Raw genomic sequence first — 14,790 nt, 5'->3', positions numbered from 1 at the left:
CTGCTATTCCTGACCACAGAGGTCAAGAGGGAAAAGTACGTTCCTGTAGAACTGGGCTTTGTGCAATGCTTATTTTGCTTCCACAGTGTAGCTGTCAAATGAAAACCGCATAAATTATATGGCCAAAAGTGTATGGACACCTACTGTTGACAATGTTTCTTCAAAAATCAAGAGTATTAAAAAGGTGCCCCCCCCCAACTCTGCTGCAGCAATTGCCTACACTCTTTGGAGCTAGCTTTTTTCAGGTACTGATGTTGGAGGACTTATTCTGGATCACAAAGGCTACTCCAACTCATCCCAAAGATATTGGCTGGAGCTCCACCACTCCAGAAAATATGGTTCCACTGTTCCTCCCCTCCAACTGACGATTGGCAACTGTCATGGTGACCTTGGGCTCATGTACAGCTGCTTCAGAGCGTCACATTCTATTAACAATGCCTTTCTATAGAGCTGTGTCAGCAGTGGGTGCACTTTACTGTAGTTCACAAACTTTTAACCATAGTTTTTTACATTGTGTAGAACATTTAATGGTGAATGGACCAACAGAAACAATTGAAAATGACTTGAAATGAAATACTGCTACATTAATAAACTTTGAGATTAAGTCCATCCTTTTACGTCTGGTATAGCGTTGCCGTCATAACATCATAGCTCTCAATGAGCCGGGCTTCTTCTCTTTAGTTTGGAGAGTTAGAGAAGCTAAAGTCCAATAGTCTTTATCAGTGCTCCATTGCCTTCCGTTTCTTTCGCTGAAAGAGGAAGGCTTTGGGGGGGAAAAATCACCCAGGGAAGAAAAACTACATACAGAGCCAAGGCAATTAAAGAACTGAAACCCAATAGAAATTGTTTGGGGGGGGCTACAGGGCCTCGTAGAAGCTTTCTTTTGCCTTTCTCGCTCCTTTAAAAGAGGAGAAAGCTGAACATATGTAATGGTTGGCACAGACACAAGAATGTGCTCTTCTCTCGCCCGAGCAGTGTGTTGAGCATGTGTCCTGTCGGCACAATGGGGACTGGGGCTTCAGTGAAAGGAAATCATTAGGGCTGACAGGGCAAGGCTATGGCGCGCTGGTGTTTGTTTATGGTGTTGGGGTAGAATCCGTCCCACAGTGACACCTGCCCTTGGCCTTCACACCACACTCTCTCCCTTCCGTCAGAGACTGCCACCAGCAGGGGGTCCAGCTCAACAAAGACTTGTTCAAAAGCTTTCCAGCAGCTTTCCATAACTCAAGACATGGCTGGGAAAGCTAGACGTTTGCCTTCGCCTCTGACTTCTGATCTACCACTGAAAGGTTCATCCTTTGAATTTTAGAGGCCCATATGTGGACCCACACTTCAAACTCATACCTAGATACTGGTTTTATAGTAGTTACTGAAGCCCAAACCATATGAAAAGTAAAAAATGAAGACATTAATAAATTGTCATTATCACCAGATAAGCAGCTGACAGATCTGACTGAAACTGACACTCTGTTATTAATGATAAATATTATATGTCTCTATTATGCCAATCTAGATACATTTCCTACTCCTCCTCACAATCTAATATCCAATATAATCCCATCTCTGACTTTCACGTCCCATGGCATGGTCCAAACTTACAAATAAAAAGTTTATTGGTCCCGTCATTGGCAGATGTGTACATAAAAAAATATTAGATATCCACCCAGAATTTCTATTGCTGCCTAGTTTTATTAACTAGCTTAATTATGCTGCATTCAGGCAGCCGAGCGCATTCCGCTCCAGACAACACTATATTTTAGAGGAAGACCCAGAATCCATCGCGGACTGTGCTTTTTCCATTGTGAATCCTCGCAGATGGATTTTAAAAATGGACCAGAGCAGAGAAGCTCTGGTCATCATTTGTCACTTCTCATAAGACAGCCATTCCAAAAAGATGAAACTGATGAAACTGAACCGGATGGCTCATGTGCTTTTTCCAGCAGCTCCACTCCACTCTGAACTTTTTCAATGGACAGAAGAGTGTACATATGTCTGTTGTCCATCACCATATTGTTCTCATTGAAATCAATGGCCAGATACCAAGATGTTTTTGTGAACGTGGCCTTGAGGTTAATAACTGAATAATAAGCAGAGGATTCAAAGGGATTACAATTGCCTTTTGCTGAGCTTTGATTTACGTGTGGCAATAAGGAGGTGTCCGCTATCTCACGGCCAATACACTCAAGAGAGTCTGGGTCTGGCTTTAACTCTCCTTTCGAGGCACTTCTGTTCGCCTTTGTGTTTTTCACTGCAGTTAATCCTCATGAGCCGAGTTCTGTTTTAGGCTTCTCTGAAATCAGAGCAAAATTAAAAATGAACCTGGCGTGACACCATGCGCTGTCTTTCAGAGCATTTCTCACCACACGCCCCCAGGCCTTTCGGAGCCCCATTTCCAGTGTTGCCTCATTAAAAGGCATCTCACTTCCTGTAACTGTGACCGCGAAGGCTTCAGAATGCTACACGGCCCCGCGGTTAAGTCTCATGTATACTTTTTTGGCTCCGGAGCTTGTTTGCCGAATTCCAGAAATGGAATTGCGGTAAGAATTAACTCTGCCCCCCCCTCCACGGCTGCGGTGATTCTAATAGCGGATAAGCAACACTGTTTGGGGCTGGGGGGGTTGGGGTAATGGGAGCCATTTTCAGGCCAGTGGAAATGGGCCAACATCTAGCGAACCCAGAGGTTAGCGCAAGGTTAACACCACTCTGTTGCTCTTAATGCAAAGCGGCCGACCTCGGTGTCAAAGTGCAGCCTAACATGCTCCTGGAGCAGAAATGATGTCGTGATGAAAAATGCGGCAGGGGAGGGCTTGTTCCACCCTGTAATTTTGTGTGTAAGTTGTATCTTGCATGGCATGCTTCCAGGTGCATCTGCTTGCTTCTTCCAGCCCAGGCTTCTTCTTCACCCTGACAAACACTCTTGCTGACAGAGCCCTGCAACACAGCTGGACAGCTGTGTGTGTGTCTGTGTTTGTTTTCATGCACTTTCAGGACCAAACTGTTAATCAGGGATTTAAATTAGGGATCGACAGAATGGTCCTGGATAGGGTTGGGCACTAGTCACTTTTCTGAAACCGTTGTAACGTCTCAGAATATTACCTTGGTACACGGTATTACCCAGGACGGGAGTAGTGTAAGTTGTGCAAGTAGCGCTGATGGTTCTATGTTAATGTGGCTTCCATACTAGCTCATCCTGCTAACTGTCAAACTGTCAGTCTGACAACTGCAAACGTTAAACTGCTCTGAATCAGCAGATGGAAGCTGGTCAACCTTTGCTTAGTTATGTAGCTAGCAGGATAACAATCTGCTAACCTGAGAAATCTAAAGAAGAAAACTAAAGGCTGAATTGTAAGTTTTTGTCCCCATGGTTTTGGATCTGTAGCCCACTTGCTAAGCTAGTCCAAGTATCAGACAGCTGTCTGAGAATATGAGGCCAAGTGACTTGTTTTGGGACTAACAGAAAGGTGAAATACAGCAGGTTACAAAGCTGGCTATCTAATCTTAGATAAATCTAGGTGGATTAGCACAGTAGTCCAGCATCATCTAATCATTCTGCTCTTCTGGAGTTCAATAAACACATAATCAAATATCAGTTAAAAAAAACAACCAAATCTAATCCAATGTCTGGCCAATGGCATAATATTTTTGAAAGAATCATCTGCCAATCCTGATCTTTGTTTTGTTTAGGGCTGGTTTCCCCAACAGGGATTAAGCCTAGTTCTGGACTACACAACATTCGGAATGGAGATTCACCACTGAAAGAAATGTAGTCCAGGATTAGAGCTAATCCAGACCTAGGAATTAGACCTAAGCCCATAGTTAGTAGCTTGTGGTTACAAAATATGAACATATGTACGACCACATGTCCTGTTATTAGGCCTGTGCTTGATGAAGGTTAAGACAGTGTCAGGTTACAGACATCAGACTAAACAACTTCAGGTCTTCAGAAAAAACACACGAGTAAAATCATGTTTCCGCTCTTATACATCAGGCAAACTGGGGCGAAGAAGCTAAGCTAAGTGTCCTCAACAGTAAAGCATGTGTTATATACGCAACTATATATATATATAGAAAAATAACAGCTTTGTTGTCAAATGGAGCTTTATTACTGCTAAATAAACGGTAAAGCAAAAGCAACCCCCTACTCACCCACCATCACCTTTTCAACCACACACACACACACACACACACACATACACAATTTAACTATTTACAATGAAAAACAAATATGTGTGTGTGTGTGTGTGTGTGTGTGTTTATGTGCGTGTGTAAGAGTGTTTGGAAAGGTAAGCAGGGAGTTTTTCCCTTCGTGTGACTGATTGTGGAGGAGGAGCAGGACAATTCCAGGTTAAAAATTCGACGTGTGAGAGGGACCGGAGTTGTTTACCTTAGGAATGACTGATCGCATGCATTACACACTAATATGATCCAGCTGGCTCTTGACAATGTCATACAGCATGTCTGCGCAGACAGTACGCATACGGCAAGCTAACAGTGATGTCATCACACTGGAAGCAGTGGAATGAAACAAATGAGCTGCATGTTAGCTTGTGGTTTTAATATAAGAGAAGAAGAACATTAAAACATAATGCATGCACTGGAAATCTGTGGGCCATTAGAGACATATGAATTCACGCAGTGAGCAGAGCTGCTGTGGAGCTACTGTAAACAGTGGTGTGTATTCATTACGTCTGACTGCAGGCTTCCCCCAACACTCTCACGCTCACACACACACTCCAAAGTCACACTGTAGGCACTGTCTGTTTGGTGTGTGTGTGTGTGTGTGTGTGTAAGGGTTCTTTCATTTTCAAGAAAATAAACTGGTGAAAACAGGACTCGGCCATAATCTCAAGGCTAGTAAAACGGTCAAGGCTTGATAAAATGCTATGCATCTGTAAGGGTTAACCCCTTTAACCTGCTGCTTACTCGCTTATCCACCTTTACACACACATTTAGTATTGGGACACCTACACATTACACCTTTAGCTAAACGAAACTAAGCAACACTGTTAGCTGTAAGATCTCTCCTAAAGATCTGCCCTAAACGTGTCCTTTCACACACATGAAAGATAAATATCCCTTGAAGTAAATAACCTCTGATTTCCATAGACCTATTTCATAGTATGTTGACTGGTCAAGGTTAACTTTTGCTAACAAGAAATGTTACATGTGTTTACGATGCTAGAGCATCTCATTACGTCATAACGTCTCATTACATATACAGATACATGCATATCTGGTCTGTATAACACCAATAAAACATACTGTAAGAAGCCAGATCCTGCTTGTGTAATAAAACAAAAGCTGTGTGTGTGTCAAAGGACAAGGTTGCACTTTGATGTTCGTAAGTTGACCCGCTCTCATAGAGAAGCTAGCCCCAAAAAAAAAAGCCCCAAACACACAAAAATAAACAGTGGAACCACAGTAGAGGACAGTGCGGGAGGGGTCAGTGCCAGCCTGCCTGCCTGGCCCATTGTCCGGCCGCACACAGAGGGACCACCACATCATTGTTTCTTTTCTAGCTGACCTTCATGTTTCCCAGTGGGCTCAGCCTCCGATTCATTGGCCCACAGCAACAGGCTCTTCGGCCTCCTCCTTATTCCCCCTGACAACAAAGGCCCTCTATTGTGGCGTGGGCAAAAACAATGGAAAATGCTCGACTGGAGTCGATGCCCATATCTTACACACAGCAAAACAGGGCAGGAGCAGGATGGGTCTTACTTTGAGTCGGGGCAGGGGAGGGGAAACGTGCAGACGAGCAATGTAGGCCACACACCGTATGTGGTCCTCAAGCCCCAGCTGTAGAGAACTTCTGTTCGAGATGAACCAGAATACTGGCTGAAATTCTTCCTAAGGTTGTCTCAAACCCTTCGAACCAGTGTGCTACATCTAAGCGCCAGTAACAAAACACACTACCTTTAGCTTGTTTAGCATCAGCGGTTTACAGTTGATAGAAAGTGAAAAGGGATGTTTCAAGTGAGAATAAAAAATGCTGCATAGTCAGTTGGTTGTCCAGTCTTTGAGGCAGTGGCTCCTGCAGTTAGCCTTGTTGTGCATCTTTTTTTTCTCACTTGGTCATCTGTATCAGACAACCATGTGGTCTTGTGGCCTGGTTTTCACAGCAAGCTAAGGACCAACTGGTACTGGCAGCACTGATACTGATAGCGTCTGACAGTTGCAGATGTAAATAGCATATACAATGCATTTGCAGGAGAGAAATGACCTCTGAAATGTGGATGTTTAAACAGCATAATGAAAGTCCTTGCTATGTTTAAGTGACTGTATCAGAATGGCATTTGCTGTATTTGAACTTTAAAGCAATGCAATTGAAGAACTGCTTTGGTTCCCTTCAAATTCATGTTTTTAAGTGAATTTTTTTAAGAACCATCTAATGAAAGATTCTTTGGGTAAACAAAGGTGGGTTTTCTAAGGTATCACTCCAATGAACCCTTTATTTATATGATATTAGATTTAGAGTAAATGAGACAGTGTCTGGGATTGGTAGTTTGCTAACCAGGACACTCTTGGAGGCTTGGTCATAATCTTGCTGTGAGTTACAAAAGGTACTGGGTTAGGGTCAAAGCTACACATCAGCATCTGAGGCCCTACCCTGTCTCTAAAGCCCTATCCTTATCCAGTATCCTGATGTTTGTAAAAACTAAGTTCTTTAAATATGTCTGTTCTCACAGAGAAGACGATGTTTGATGAGCAGCCCCGTATAGGGGCAACAGTACCTCCTAAAGTGAGACATCAAATCACCACAAAAAAGGAAGAAAGGGTTTAATCCCAGATGGCACACTACTCCTAAAGTCATGAAATGATGGATACTAAATGTAAATAAAGAATTATATATTTGTAATAGAACAGTATTCACATTTATCATATGTAGAAATCTGAAATCTAGTGCTATCTGAGTGTAGACATAGTTGTATGACTTATGTAGTTCACTATATAGGGAGTATTAGAGATTCAGCCAGAAACATGCATGCGTTGTGACCTCAGCTTTTTTTAAAAGCTCCCCGTCCACACAACAACACTGAAAACAGAGCTTTTAAAGATGTCCACTTTAGAGAGACCAAAATGGCATTTCTATGTTGACTGGAGGCCAAAATGCAGGCCTGAAATCAGTACTACTTGGTCTTGCAAATATTAACCCTTATTCACAGCAGATGTGGGCTTTATCTCTTGTTTACATATTAGCAGAAAGCACATTTATCCCATTAAAAATCTATGGCTCAATTAGCTTCTCTCTGTAATTCTCTCCAGCAGAAATGTTTACGAGCATGACAGATAGGCCTAACTGAACTCTGTGTATGAACGAATGCATTTGCATGAACATCTGTTGAACACTCTAGAAACCGATGTCGTTTATATATTTCAAGCCCTCAGCACGTCCTAAACTGGATGTTCTGAAGCTGTGGAGGTTTGGACCACACTTGTGTAACATGACACTGATAGACTTCTGAGTAAAAGGGGTTGCTTCAGTAATTTGTTTCTGATTCAAGAACAGGAATTACAGCATCTACTATAGAGCAAATGAAATGATCTGTTCTGCCGAAAAGATCGGGGCATTCCCAGTCAGCTTGTGAGAATTCAGGACCTTTAGCATTAAATGATAAGTAGTTCGGGGGGTTCCAGTGTTCTGGTGTTTGCTAAATGTGTGTGCCGTAATTTCACACAAAAGCGGTCATTACCCTAGAGAGCACGCAGTAAGGGGGAAAGGGTTTGACCAGGAAAAGCTGCAACATCCCAACTTTCCCAAGGCCCTGTAAAAGTGTCATCGGCTGTAGTGAAGAATGGGACTGTAAAAAGAGATGACTGGGGGTGGAAGAGTCTTGAGTCTCTCACTGCCAGGGAAATTCCCTTTGTTTCTCTGCGTGACTAATTATATATAGCTGGTGAGCTCCACATCAACTGGGGGAATGAAATTTTAAGTGTCTGTATCTAAAGCTCTAAAGTATCAAAATCTGAAACTCTATCTGAAGTCCAATCTGAAGAAAGTACACAAGTAACTAGGTAACATTAAAACAAAGCCTTACTAGAATGATTAATAAAAATGTAGCAAATTTAACAAAATTCAAAACAGGAATACCTGAAAATGACATGATACCTTGTGTTACTTAGGGTTAACCATTGAACTGTGAAAGAAAGAAATTATGCTAAGTAATGTATTTCAGCTTGTTTAGATGGTCCGATCAGTTGTTGAGTCCAAAACTAATGGGATCTTGTAGAACTGTTGTTCTATAATCTGCAAACATGTATTCATAAATTCTCAACAACGTAACATTAAAGATTGCCATATTTAAAAATCCAGTTATAGGACTTTGTAACTCTGTAACTTGTAAATGAACTGAACTGAACTAATGAACTGCTCAGCTAGCCAGCCAATCAGCACTCAGCATCAGTAATGCTACTGTCATGCTGCCCAAAACCTCTTTGGTAAATGTAGCCTTGGAAGTAAAGTAAAGTAAAGTAAAAGTTGGGTGGGTGGACATCGAGAAGAGACACATGAATTAATAAAAAGCATTAGGGTCAGTGTGGACAGTGAAGCAATGTGCCCAAGAAGGGTAACAGAAGATGCGTGATAAGAGATAAAAGGACATAGGACAAAGGTGAGCAGTTGGTGGCTAAACGGATTATGATTCAGACACAGGTGAAAGCCAGACACAGCAAGAGCTGTTGGAATAATGCTGGAAAGACCTCAGTGTCTGGGACTTTAGCAGTGACACATCACGGCACGACAAGGAACAGACAGTGATCGGACAAGTTGTAGTGTGTGTGTGTGTGTGTGCCTCAAAATGAATGGGGGGCAGGGTGGGGACAGATGACTCACAGAAGATGCTGCCAAATTCGTGAGACAGACAGTACTCTTTTTGAGTCAGAAGAGACACATACACACACCTGCAGTCAGAAATACAAACTCAGACACAACGTGAGTGCTGCTCACACAGCTCAGCAACACAGACCCTCTGAACTGTGGTTCTGTATTTAAGAACTTCGGTTTACTTTAATTTCCAACTTGAACTCTTAAAAAGAGAGGCTACAAAAGGAGCGAGACAAGCCACTTTTCAGATTTGTGAGTGTGAAGAACCATTTAAAGACCATTTAAAGAACCTTCACATACTATAAAGCAGTGGTCTTTAACCCTTCTCCTGGAGAGCTGCCTTCCCAAGACTTCATCCAACCTCATCTGATCCAACTAATTACTGCATTTGGAGGTCTATGATTGGCTAAATGGGGTGTGTAAGATTTGGGCTGTAGTTGAAACCTTCAGGAGGAGGGTTTATAAACAGTGGTATAATGGTTCTGTACCAGTTTAAGGGTTCGTCAACATGTCATACTGCATTACATTGGTGTAGGACCTTGTGTACAATACGTGGAGGTTCTTTAAATTTTAAAAAAGGTTCGTCACACTCTCCCATCTCCTTTACAAAAGCATCCATTGGGAGATTTAAGCAATCAAATGTTTTTGTCTGTGGCATCCCACATATAAACCCTCTTAGCACTTTTATTTTGAAGAGTGTACCTGTATCATAATGTAAGGGCATGGAGTGGCTCCTTAAATTACCTTAACATCATCAACCTTATGGTTAGATTAGTGATACAGTCACTCTTCGTCTACTGTAAATAAAAGATTACTCTCTGAGAAAAGGTGCCAAGAAAGATTCTTGTCATGGATGCCATAGAGGAAGCACTTCTGGTTGCCTAAAGAATCTTTTAATGGATAACTCTTTAAAGAGCCACTGTTGTGGAAACCTTCACATTCTTATTTTCCCAAGTACAGTTCACCCAAGCCAAGAACTCTTTTTGCTATTCAGACCACGTCTTCAGCTAATGATGATTTGGGAGAAGACTGTAAGAAGGGGGGGCACTCTGGGCTGGAGTTTGGGTGGCTTCTGCTTGTGGAAGGAAGCCAGTTCCCCTCTGATAAGTGGAGCCAGGAATGATAGATGAGAGGGTTTAAAGGGAGGTGACGGGGTGGTGAAGGGTTGCGAAGACTTATTGTAGACACGTGAACAAAGTTAGAGCTGAAATTCATTTTTATATAAATTGTAGTTATTTCATAGGAGCACACTCACTAGTGGTTTGAGTAATTTTAGTTTGATTTTTTACTCAAAATGTATCTAAACTGGGAATGTGGGGTCTAACAAAAGCTTCCACCAAGTCTCTTGAAGCATCATCACATCCTTTTAACTTACCAACACATTCAAAATCACTGGTCAGCTCAACACACTTAGAGGAGAACACTAACCTTATCAGCTACCAGACCCCCTACTGCCATGTGATGTGGGAGGGGAAGCACCATCCTACGCAGCCAAACAGAGCAAGGCCAATTATTAAGTATGAGCGGTTGCTTTGGGTTTTTGGTAAAACAAATTTGTATTTAAATTGTATTTTGTGCTCCGGTTTTCTGTTTTTGCTCCAGCCTGACATGCCTCTATATTACTTGTCAACACAAATAAGGAATAAAAACTTAAGCAAACTAGATCTTCTCCCACCCCCCCGCCATCCTCTCTCCAAACTGGCTCACCCTTTCAACTAGAGCCAACATCTCTCTCCTCAGCAGGCCGCCTGTGTGTTAGAGGTCGGAAATGCCGCTGCACGAGGGAGACGGGCATAAAAGGAAGGTTTCCACTGCTAGAGGTCCATGCTGGGGTTGGAGCGGGGGGCCTCGGAGAGGTCAGAGTGAGGGGGAAGCAGTCCGTCTGAGACCACATTAAACTGTCTCCATTTAAATACTCACCCGGACGTCTGCCAGATACACACATCATTGATCTATTTGTTTTCATCTACAGCTGTACTTGGGGAATATTGTGTTACTCTGGTCATGGGGCGCTGCAAGACTATACACACACAGACAGGAGCAGGGCCGGTGGTTTTCACATAATTGAAACTAAGGTGCAAGACAGTGGAATTTTACTGAAATGTACTGTAACAGTGAAATTACAGTCATTTGCTGACATTTGTAACAGCTTTTTTATTATTTTTTCAGAAATAGCTTTGCGGAAGACCAGCCCCAACTGACCCAAACTATCAATGCAAATGATATGTTGTATATGTGAAAGGTCATACAGACAGTTTTATGGACAGTAACATGCTAAGTGTACTGTGTTACTCAAGTCATTTTTGCATAAATTGTATGTGTAATAATGATTTAATAGGGGATACATTGTTCTCTTGCTCTAGTATATTTATAATGGCAAAACAACTACTTGTACTGAATTTCTAGGCACATCACGATTTGCAGTTCTGCACTTCTGAAGTTCTGCCTTTTACATTCCGTCATTGGTTGACATTTAGAGAATAATTTTTTAGATTCATGCCCATGGAATCGTCCATGCCAATAAAAGATGCACCTAGGAATATTTTTTCCCCAAATCCTAATTACAACCATTACGATCACCTAAAATCTTCTGGACATTCTGTGTGTTTTATTCTTCCAGGCATCCATCACACTTCATCCTGATTGGTGCCTTTGCTGCCTGTAGGTCACACCCCCACACCTCTGGCCAATCATAATGAGGTTATATTTTACATGTTCAACTTACAGGCAACCAGGAATGTTAGCAACCTTCCGAATGTTAGGAGGATTTTCCCAAATTTAGTCAATTCAGTGACGAGTGATAGAGAGAGCCATCCTACTCCACCAATGAAATCAAGGCCAATTGAGCTCTTATGGATTCCCGCCCAGAGATAGCAGTGGCATCACTGAGGATCGAATTTTTGACAGTTGTGCCACTCGTTAAATTCATTACAATGCCACAAAGAAGATGTGCCAGGAAATATTTAGGAAATAACCATCCTGCTGTTGATCAAGCTTCTAAATAGAGCAAATACAAGTAAGTGTGTGTAGTACACACACACACCCTCAGACTGAAAATAGTTTCCTTGGAATTCGGGAGTCATTATCCACTGTAGAACTGAATCACAGTCCTGAAAAAGAGCAATGTAGGATGCGATACAGATGCATATAGTCTGGCTTTATGCTGACGGAGCCTGTGCAGGCAACTGGGAAGCTCATCAGGCCACATTCCTCTAGCTGGGGTTCTGCAAAGGAAATGGGGAGAAGGGCTATTCTCTGTGCATGCTCAGGAGATGGGGTCGCTCTCTGAAAATCAGGCCGACACTTTCCCCTGCTGAAGAGGTGAAAGGGATGCCAGTTTTCAAAGCAAACAGCTTAGCATGTAACCTTCACATTCAACACTCCAAACACAGAGGGAGGGTTTAGTCCAACTTCCTGCCTCTCAGTTCAGATTGCAGGGCCTATTCCGAGCCCTATTCTTTTCTGTGAAAGACGCAGAGTGGCTAAACAATACCCTTTCCCTGCAAAAACTCCCAAGGCTGATATTTAAGAGAGATATTATTTTCCCTGTGATATGCAACGATGTGGCTGGGAAAGCACAGAAATCTCTTCTGGGGGGCAATAATTCTGTATTTGTGGAGATCAAGCGCTCCGTTTTGCTGTGACAGAGATATTAGCAGGAACGTTAGGCCAGAATCCGGCACTGTCATGTTTTAGCCAAGGTCTACATGTATGTGTCCAGCAGGTCCACTGCATGTTTACACAGAAAATAAACAGGAGCTGGCTGCCGCTCCAGCAAATAGCGCTCGGCAGACTTGCCAAATACGTCAACTCTCAGCATGTGTATCTAAGCTATGGCACAAGTATCTCCCACATATGTGCTTTCTGATCTATTCTAACTAGAATATGGATCAAATCTGTTGCATTATTCTGACAAATGACCCATTAGGGGCTCCATGTTCTTGTCCAAAATGGTTTAAATCACAGGCCTTTAGTGTTTGCGGAGGTCGAAAGCATTGACATGCCTGGCATGACAGCTAATAACACAACGTGCTACAGGCTGGAATAATGAACAACTCAATGGAGACCAGACGGGACTCATTGCCATGTTTTATTTGTTCACCCTGAATACTCAGCATTCCAGTTGCTAAAGAAAATAAGGTTGGTTGAGCAAGAAGGGGGGGACTGTGAGAGCCAGAGAGAGAAAGCCAGTGCTCAGCGCACGCTTTCCGTTTATCTAACAGCACATCTGATGCTGAGAGGCCTCCCCAAGCTCTACAGTGAAATGTCTTACAGCACTGTGAGCTAAGACTGGGGTAATAAATCACACCGAGAAGAATGCGCCGGGACGCAGAATGCATATAGAGGGGATATCAGGGGATATCAGTTGTTCAGGGGCTATCAGGTGATAGGGGACACTTTAGGAAACTCCTTTGTGGAGTCATTTCAGCTGATGCTCATTAGGGAGCAATAGGGGGAATACCAGAAACAGGATATTTCAATTACAAAAGTCATTTTAGGTGAGAAATTGAATTTAAAATGGCTTTAGCATTTAGTGCACACAACGAAGTGCAGATGTCCAATAATCCCTGAACCTACCATTGCTTTAATAGGGAGCTTATACCGAACAGGGTAAATAACATGCTGGTTTAAGCATAATAAGATTTCTTTCTATTAGAAATGTCATTTTAGGAGGAAAATTAGCTAAATAAAATCATGCCATTTAAGTGAAATCCAAGTATTCCAGTGCCTGAGGTAACATAATACCTGAATCTGCCCTTGCTTTTATAGGTACACCTTAAGAGAAAGCAATGTGGGGTGAAGAGCACGCTGGTTATATAGCTACATGTAAAACGGAGCCTTGCTATTTTCAGAGTCTGTGTGATCAATATATTGAAGATCTGTCAGTAAAGTTAGTCAAACTGAAGAACTGTAGCTTTACAAGCTATCCTAGCTACTACAACTTACCTTCATTGAAGTTCCTCTCAAGTAGCTAGATAGATAGTCCAAAGCAATGACTGTATTTGGGCTACTGTAGATATACCAACACACTTTCTCCAGCCCAGACCAAACTGTGTGATTAAACGCTTTGACGTTCACGTTTCTGTGGCTTTATCTAGCTACATGTCCACAGTCCGCCCCGGTTCCAAAGTCCTGACCTACCTTCACAGGTGTGCGGACTGGAGTCATCAAAGGTGCTGAAGTCGCTCCGTTTCCAGCGGTGTTTGAAAAACTCTGCCTCGTCCGTCGACCGAATAACCGTCCCAGCTTCGCATGAGTCAACACCTCTCACATCTGCAGCGAACACAATAAAAGTTATGGGCGTTTTGTTCCCCCAAACACGACCGAGTTCAGCTCCTAATCATCGTCTTCGCAGCCCGGCAGTGAGGTCTCCTCTCCTCTCCTCTCTCTCCTCTCTCTCCTCCACATCTCCGCTCCGCTCTGACTCACACAGCTCCCCGGCTAACGGTCACACGTCACTCAGCAGTTCAGCGAGGGGGAAAGTCGTTCAGGAGAAGGAAATGGTGGATGGAAATTGACCAAACCTGCCCCGGTTGGTCAAAACCTCTATAAGTGTTGCTCAATAAAACTAAACTAACAAATGTAGCTAGCTATTCAATTAAAAAACTGCCCCAAGTCCCGTTCGGATGCATTCATTCTCTCGGGGTAGTGATTCACTGAGGAGTCTTCGGGATTCAAAGTCCGAAACGGAAAGATCAACTCTCAGAACAACATCTGCACAAGCTTCAGCAGTCGAGGAGTCGTTCTGCTTTATTCGTCCTGGGGCGGTGTGACACACTCTGGGAGATAGGAGTGAGCGTGTGTCGCCCGGGGATGATTCATTTATTTGGGTGAACCAACTGAACCGATTCAACTCGAAAAAGATTCATTCCGCTCTGCGAACTCGATCCCAGAACTCGAACTCTAGCTAGATCAGTCCTGTTAGAAATAGGTTATAACTCGTTTTTAAATAGATGACTGAAAAAGTC

General features: G+C 42.8%; 1 protein-coding gene across 1 annotated transcript in view; it reads right to left on the bottom strand.

The window, feature by feature from the left end:
* Nucleotides 1-14,577, bottom strand: part of plekhg2 (pleckstrin homology domain containing, family G (with RhoGef domain) member 2) — a 48,499-nt gene extending 33,922 nt beyond the window's left edge. The window contains exon 1 of the mRNA XM_072691786.1: nt 13,964-14,577. The gene's annotated coding sequence lies outside the window, so the exon portion shown is untranslated. The remainder of the gene's footprint in view (nt 1-13,963) is intronic.
* Nucleotides 14,578-14,790: the final 213 nt, after the last annotated feature.

The sequence above is a fragment of the Salminus brasiliensis genome, chromosome 11, assembly GCF_030463535.1.
Source record: "Salminus brasiliensis chromosome 11, fSalBra1.hap2, whole genome shotgun sequence".
Classification (NCBI taxonomy): domain Eukaryota; kingdom Metazoa; phylum Chordata; class Actinopteri; order Characiformes; family Bryconidae; genus Salminus; species Salminus brasiliensis.
The sequence above is the reverse complement of the archived record's forward strand: the minus strand, read 5'-3'. Positions and strand labels throughout refer to the sequence as shown.